This window comes from Benincasa hispida, chromosome 10 (assembly GCF_027475165.1).
Source record: "Benincasa hispida cultivar pf3 chromosome 10, pf3_genome.v1.1, whole genome shotgun sequence".
Taxonomy (NCBI): Eukaryota; Viridiplantae; Streptophyta; class Magnoliopsida; order Cucurbitales; family Cucurbitaceae; genus Benincasa; species Benincasa hispida.
This window is the reverse complement of record NC_143487.1, coordinates 30,156,697-30,165,849: the sequence shown is the minus strand read 5'-3', so window position 1 is coordinate 30,165,849 and position 9,153 is coordinate 30,156,697.

Genomic DNA, 9,153 nt, shown 5'->3' with positions numbered 1-9,153 from the left:
GCTGAGTGTTAAACTATAGAAATCCGGGAAGAAGAAGAGGCAAGACTGAGAGGTGAGTCTTAGTGTTCATCTGCCAAGATCCCCGCCGTGAAGCTCTTTTAATCAGATCCCTGCTACCTGTTGAGCAAGCCTGAGAGGGAAGCTCATCCATCCGTCCAATCCATCCAATCCGACAAGCAGATCTCCATCCAAATCGGTGCCGAAATGTTGGCGCTATTTGTATCTGTTCTATTTCTTTTCATCATTGTAGTTCATCTTCTTTATCTCTGCATTCACACACCATGTATCAAACGCTAAATAAATATATTGAATGTCTTGATCGCTTTCATCACCACTTTTCTGTCTATTTCCGTTCCTCCGTTTATCGCTTTCTTCATGATGTGTTCTTAATCTCCTGGTAGTTATCATGAATTAAACGAGTACTTAATCTGTGTTAAAGAGATAAATTGCGTTTATCTAAGGCATGCTAGATGGCATCTCCACCTGTGAGAGCAGAAGTGAAGATGTCCTTCTAATCTATTGAGAGAAGGTCAGAAGAATGCATTAACTAGAGCGAGTAGTACTTCCAGACAAGAAAGCAACCTTGCATTCATTACATTCGTCTCTGTTTCACCACAGACATGTGGGAACACAGCCGATCACTGAAAGGTGTACGCTAAGGGAAAAACGAAACCGCACTTATCACTTCAACACAATTGAGAACTTGCGATGGTTATATTAGTTATCTTTCTATTCTGTTTCATACATAAGACTTGTCGTCGCATTACATGATCTGTGTATAATCTTCACAGCTAGCCTTGACCTCAGTATCTTGTAACATGAAGCCTGTATCTTGTACCCTCTTAGCTTAGGTTTACTGCACTTTATTTTATTATCGCATTTTTACTGCTTTCCTTTACTTTATTGCAATTTTTATATACTTGCACAAACTATACTTTTAAAGATTGAAAAACCTGGTCGCATGTATCATAAACATAACACAATAACCTCAAACAGTCCCTGTGTTCGATTTTGGATCACATCGAGAAACTTGCGATGGAATTATACTTGGTTCCAACGTAAGGAAACTTATGACAATGCACAGAATACTACTAGAACATCCATCACTAACGCATATCTAGAAGTAGTATTGCATGAATTAAGTCAAGTCAAGTCATTATTGCATAACATTGGACTTGAACCATGTGTGCATATCATCGCATAAATCCAGCGTTACAAGTTTATGGCAACATGAGCTTGTAGCATATCATCTAAGCATCGCATACATTTTGCGTTCATCATCAAGTCAGCATCTTCCCACTTTTTCCATCATTTGCTAATTGATTAATTAACTATTAATTAATCAATAAACATTAAATTAAATAACTACATATCAAAACATATTTAATATACAGTTAATTAATTAACATAAAATCACATATTTATACTAGTTTTCATTCTCCATCATTTGTTAATTAATTAACTAACCATTAATTAATCAATTAACATGTAAATTAAATAACTATATAATAAATCATATTTAATATAGGGTAATTAACTAACATATAAATATCACATATTCTATGAAGCATAGATATAGATACGACTATATGATACGGATACGATCGGATATGGTGATTCATCAATTTCTAAAAAAATAAGATACGAATACATCTAAGGATATGTCACTTTTTATATATTTTTTAATATATATATTTCTAAAAACGATGATACTAATACATTGAAGATACATTTTTTTCTTTAAAAAATCTAGGATATAGATAAATTTAGCATACAAGTTAATAACAATAGCACAAAATAGAATATGAACACTGAAATATAATACAAAAAAAGCAACATCTAAGATGTTGAAGTACAATAGTTAATAAAAATGCAATAGAAAAGTGACTCATATTGCAAAGAAGAAGAAAATTAGAGAGAGAAATATGAAGATAAACGAAGAACTTATTGTTGAAGACATCCAAATGGTTTATATTTTAGTGGACTTTGTGGGGACTCAAATGTGAAGATGTAGATTAGATGATTTTTGTCTATGGTTTGGTCCATTATTTATTTAATTTCTTTTAGTTTTGGTGTCGAGTAGTCAGCTTTTTAAATAGGTTGCCTAATTTTAGATTGGGAAAGATTATATGGGTTACTTGTTTTTTTTCTTTAAAAAAAAAAGTATGCATAGAAATAGATACGTCAAAAGAATAGATTGGGAAAGATTAGATGGGTTACTTGTCTTTTTTCTCATTCAATTATATCTTTCTAATATTGTAATTCTATATGAATCCAATTCATATGAATTTAATATTTGAATCTCATTCAAATATATCTCTCTTATATAGTTTGGATTATAGATCATATCTATAATTAACCATATTCTATAATGTATCAAAATATACTATATATTAATCATATTAATATAAAATTCCTTTAAGTAATTTGAAAAATTCAAATCGTTCCTCATTACTATTCTTAGTAAGCTAATGGAGGGACTTTATGGACCAGCTGATTAAAAGCTCAAATGATATGAGATTAATTAATTAAACTCTTTAATTAAATGAATCAATATTCATTAACTATCAGTCACTACACTAAAGACTGATAGCTGCACTTTTCGCACTGCAGATATATTTTTGTGTCCATCGATATAAACAATCAAAGTGAGTTGACCCTTCACAAATTGCTCATAACAACAACTAGGCCAAATTATTGTTTTGTCCCTGTAGTTACATCTAACTTCTTAAGTACCACCTATTCCTTTAATGAACAAACAGTTTATAGTCCAACTATAGACTAGCACCTCTTGTGAGAGATTGAAGCCACATTGTTCAAGACTTGGAATCAACTGTTAAGGGAGCAATTTATCTACTTTCCCTAAGGTCGTGAAGGAGTAAATTCTTTCTTGTGTAGTTGCGTTCTCAACTCCCCAATCAGATGAAACCCCAAAATGGTAGGCATATTGAGTCGATGGAACTGGCCACTCTCACCCATGCAAATCAAAGGACCAGCCTCATAGGCATGACTTCATAACTCACTCAGGATTTAGGTCAAGTCACCTATGGTCATCCTGGTGAAATGTAAGCTCTTCTAGCAATGGTATTATAAAGAGAGACTATTCATTTTATGGCCCGATCTTATACAAACTCTTTATATAGGATTCCCTGCTCACATGTCTCCACATGAATGATCAAGATTAGATCATTTGCAACACTTTACGACACTTGTAACAACTACAAAGCGGGCCGTATTCGTAGTGTCACCAGGATAAGGTATCCAGCTTTATCCATCTAGTACAGACCGTTTAGGTTATTACTTAAACATGATCCACCTGTATGTCTCCATGTACATGTTTAAGTTACATCATATAACTTTGGATCTTAGTTTTTTTTTTTTTTTTTATTGAATTAATGCAGTATAAATGTTAATAAAATTCCTTTTATTTTATTAAATATATATAATCTGTTTTTACAAACTACAAGATATATGAAATTTTGGACACCAAATCTAAAAGGTTTATGGTAGGACCATAAACAGATTGTTCATTAAAGGGATTAGTGGTACTTAAGGAGTAAGAGATAATTATAGGGAATAAAAAGTAATTTGACCCAGTTGTAATGACAAATAACTCGTGAAAGATCGACTTACTTGTAATGGTTAAATCTATGGATGCAAAATATTCTACAGTGTGAAAAGTGCAGCTGTGGATCTTTTGTGAAGTGACCCACAGTTAATGAATGTTAATTAACATAATTAAAAAGTTTAATTAGTTAAGCTCAAATCATTGGAGCTTCTAATCTGTAGGTCCATTAGGTCCCAATAGTTTTGAAAGAATTTGAACTATCAAATTATTTAAGGGAATAACATTAATTGTATATGATGCAATAATATAATGTACATAGTTACATTATAATATAAAGTTAATTCTGAATAAGATTCAAAATTAAACTTTATAATAAAAAGATATTTAATATATTTGAATATGATTCAAATACTAAAATAGTAGGAATTAAATTCATATTAAAATTATAGGTTAAAATTTAATATGAATGAGAATTATATTAAAACTATAGGTTATGTGCATTTGAATATGATTTAATGTACATTTAATTAAATATGAGATATCTAAATTTTAATTAATTAATTAAATTATTAAATTATTTAATTTAATTAAATGAATTTTATTTCATTTTAATTTAAATAAATAATGGCAATTGGAAGTTATGTTTTAATCCCACTCCACTTTTTAAATAAAGGAAGGGAGCATAAGTTTTTTCTTGGAGATTTTTTGTCACCGTAGAAATAAACTTCCTCTCATTTCCTTCCATCTCTTCCTCTTATCTCTCAATGGATTTTAACAGAGAAAGAGTTCTGTGTAGAAAAACTTTCCTCTACAACAAGATTCCCTTTTATCTCTTTCAAAAGTCAGTTTTCACAAACCGAATCTTGCCAAGAGAATAGCATAGGAAGACTCTATTGGTGGCCTCTACTGATGTACATGGTGATTTGTTCGTTGAGGGAAAGGAAATCTTGTAAAAGAAACTGCTGGAAATTGAATATTGTCTTCAAAAGTAAGTTTCTTCTTCCCTGTAGAAATTTTTGCATGCTTAACTTAATACATATTGATATATGTTACTTCTTTCTTGTGTTGTAATTTTAAACCAAAATCTTAGCAATACGATCACTCACTTCCGCTGGAGATTCGATCCCTTTAAATGCAACATCACTAACATTTTGTTTTCGGTGACGTAAGCGCGTCACTAAAAATGATGTTTATTGTTGAATTTATGCATCACTAAAGCTCACATTCAATGATGTATTTTTACTTGTCACTAATGATAAGCTTTAGTGATGTACCTTTCGTCACAAAAAATGTTGTTGAGAACAACAAATTTTAATCTTTTACTAGCATTGGTGTCGTCACTCAGGACCCGTTTGATAACATTCTTGTTTCCTATATCTGTTTCTCATTTTTCAAGAAACAAACTTGTTTGATAACCGTTCCCATTTCTTGTTTCTAAATTTGAGTAACGTTCATAAAAGATGAGCAAATTTTGAGAAATTACAAAAGTAGTTACTCCCTATTTTATTTCTGTCTTGTATTAAAATGTTTCCTTTGTTTAGTAAAATGTATTCTTGGCCTATTAGTAGCTTTTCATGGCCACTAAATCCTTTCATCTCTTGGTTGTGAGTTCAAGTATTAAGATTTGCATTTTTATTTTATATTTATTTCCATCTTTCATATTTTATTTATTTTAATTAATGTTATATTTACCAAAAAAAAAATCTGCTATATTTATATTTTATTTTAATTTTGAATTTTAAAATTTTCCAATATTTAGATTTATATATTTTTTAATTTTCAATATATATGTTAATTTTTATATTTCATATTTAACTCTCAAAGGCACTTTTATTTATTCTTTGTTTTTTTAATATTTATTTCCATATTTTATATTTTCTTTATTAATTTTTCTATTTACAAAAATAATTTTGCTAAATTTATATTTTATTTTAATTTTGAATTTTAAAATTTTTCAATATTTATATTTATATATTATTTTAATTTTCAATATATATATTAATTTTTATATCAACTTTTGATATTAAATTTTTCAATATTCTTGTTTATATATTATCTTAATTCTAATATTTTAGTCTACGAAGCATAGATACAGAAACGGTTACACGATACAGATACGATCAGATACGACGATTCGTCAATTTCTAAAAAACTAAGATACGGATACGTCTAAGGATAAATCATTTTTTATATTTTTTAATATATATATTTCTAAAAATGAGGATACTGATACATTGATGATACATTTTTTTTTTCTTAAAAAAATCTAGGATATAGATAAATTTAGCATACAAGTTAATAATAATAGTATAAAATAGAATACAAACACTGAAATACAATAAAATAAAAAATAATAAAAAAAAAAAGCAACATCTAAGATGTTGAAGTACAATAGTTAATAAAATGCAATAGAAAAGTGAGTCATATTACAAATAAGAAGAAGAAGATTAGAGGGAGAAGTATGAAGATAAACGAAGAATTTCTTCATTGAATTGTTGAAGATATCCAAATGGTTTATATTTTGGTGGACTTTGTGGGGACTAAAATGTGAAGATGAAGATTAGATGATTCTAGGGTTTGGTCTTTTATTTATTTTTTTCCTTTTAGTTTTGGACTCGAGTAGTGAGCTTTTCAAATAGGTTGCTTAGTTTTAGATTGGGAAAGATTAGATGAGTTACTTATCTTTTTTCTTTAAAAAAAAGGTACGCGTAGAAATAGATACGTCAAATCGCGTGTCAGATACGGATTCGTTGCCTCACATGAAGTATCTGTGCTTCATAGTATATCTAAAATTGAGTAGATTTTTCCATATATATAGATTTCGCCGACTAAGACATGCATTTGGCTTAACTTTAATATTTTACAACCCCGACATTTACATAATAATATAATTAAGTTGGATTTGACTCGACATCATTTAAGACAAATGGTTCGAGTTAGAGATGACAATACCGATCAAATTTGGGCAACATATGAAGAATGAGATACAATTTATTATTATATTTAGTTTTCATCAGGACTTACTTGTATTAGATAATACAAACTTTTGATAATATCTTTTTTATATTTAGTGTATGGCATTTTATCTCTTTTGATATTATATTATTAAGAAAAGAAAAAAAAATAAGAGAGTAAACAAGAAAAAAACAAGATACAATAAACAAGAAACAAGAAATAGTTATTAAACAAGTATCTGTTTCTTGTTTCTTTTTTTAAGAAATAGTAAATAGAAATAGTTATCAAACACATTCAGAACATGAAACGGAAAACAGGAAACAGGAAACGATAACCTAGGGGCTCTAATTATCCAACATCACTGAAATTGAACTTTTACCAAATTACTGATGTGTTTCTATTTTTGGCTGTTATTTATTATTTTTAAAAATAACTAAAGTAAAATTTAAGCAAACCTAACCAACACTTCAATACAAAACAATATAAAATCAAATATATTAATTAATTTGTTATATCTTAAAAAAAATAAGTCTAGAATTTGAAATACCATTTGTCAAAGTGAACATCCACAAGTTTTTCAAAATATGTATAACAAGTTACGTTACTAATCCACAAAATTACACTTAGTACAACCAAAAAAAAAAAAAAATCCCATAAAATCGTCTATATATTTGACATATAAGAAATAAGAATCATGTTAGTAAAGGAAATAAAAACAAAAGTAAACTTTGAATAACTTATCCAAACTTATAAATATGCTAATCAAGGAAAATATGTATGTCTTTAGCAAAAACATTATTTCAGACCATGTTTGGAAATCCTATATAGCAAATATAAAAGTTAAACATTGTTACATAAACATTACTGTATCTTTATGTAAAGGGTTCTTGAGGAGTTTATTATTTTTATTTTTTTTTTAATAATGTAATTCAAAAAACAAAATAAAAAAATAAGATAGCTTCCAAACTAATTCTAAAAATAGGGTAGATAAATCATGTACAACGTTCACATTTTGATATCACAAAAATTAACTTAAAAGGGCCAACGTGAGCTGCATAGCTCAACGTGCATAGTCTCTTAGTATCAACTTAAAGGTTAGAGATTCGATACTCCTACCTCACACTTTAATTACAATACTTGAAATTTTCTCTCTTTCTTAATTTTGTAAAATCCTTATCCCGTTTTTGAGCCATCTCTGTGCCGTTTGGGTTCCTTCTGCACTGCCAGGGTTCCGATCTTATTTCTATCACCGGCCACTGCTGCTAGTAGAAGAAAGAGATTGGGGGTTGTGAAAAGTGGAGTTTCTTTTTATTTTTTTTTAAAAAGAATTTCATATTATTATTCAACAATTGGATTGAGATCTTCATTGATTGTTAACTTTTTTAGAAAAGAGCTTCACCATTTGAAGTTGTGGAAGAAGTGGAGTCTGGTTTGTTTCTATTATTATTAATTTTTTAATTTTTCCTTGGCCGAATATGAAGAAAAAGCTGAATTGATTGGAGAAAAAATAGCTAACTAAATCATGGGAGTGAGGAAGTGAGGGTTTGGTGTTTCATTGCTTTTCGAGGAAGGAAGGAAGAAGAAGGGGAAAAAAAAGAAAGAGAAAAAAAACAGTGTAGCCTGTATGTGAATTGGGTACCTCAAATTTGTCAATGGTTTGCTTTACCACTCCATTTTTGTCATATAATTTTCAAATAAACTTAAAAAAGGGTTAAAACCTTAAAGAGATCTACCTACATTTTTTTTCAAATGAAGTGTCAAAAGATCAATATACTAAGTGAAGAAAAATAATCTCAACAGCTTCAACGGCTATTTTTTCTTTCTTTAACAGATTTGTAATCATATATATATATGTTACATTCAAAAATCAGTTGTAATTTTTACATCTTTTACTCCAAGTTTCTGTATAAGATCCGTGAAGAAAAGAATACTCATCTTTGTAGTCTTCAATAAACGAACTTACTCCTTTCCTGTGGATGTAGGCATCACCTTGCCGAACCACGTACATGTTTTTGTTGCTCTCTTCTTCCTCTTTCTCTTTATCAAATTGCATGTTTGAGCTTCATCTTCATAATCAATGAATCTTGCAAAACCAGTGGAGAACAATAGAGAGAATTGAGAGGATTTCTGAAACGAGCTGAGAGAGAGAGTGAAAGAGAATTTGCTTATCAGAGGGTTTTGCTCAGAGTGCATTTACTCTCTTCTGATCAAGACAGTGGAATCAACGTGTGGAGTCATCTTAGCTCAACTTCGTGGCCTCAGGAGAACCTTTCTTTCTACCTAACCTCCTTCGTGGATCAAATTTCTTTTTCTTTTGGGCCTGAAAGACAAAGTCAGCCCAACAAAATTGGATCAGAGCAAAGACACTCAAAAATTTCAATTCTTGAAGAATCAAGGTTCAAGATTCACTCTAAAATGGCAGTAGCAAGATTCGAAGTAGAGGAATCTGATGGAAAAGGAGATTTTGGCCTTTGGAAGGCCAAAATTAAAGCTATCCTTGGTCAGCAAAAGGCTCACAAGGCTCTTCTTGATCCATCCACTCTCCCAAACACTATGACAATTCAAGAAAAGGAAGACTGGGAGCTAGTTGCTTATGGTACGTTAGTCCTAAACCTAAGTGATAATGTTTT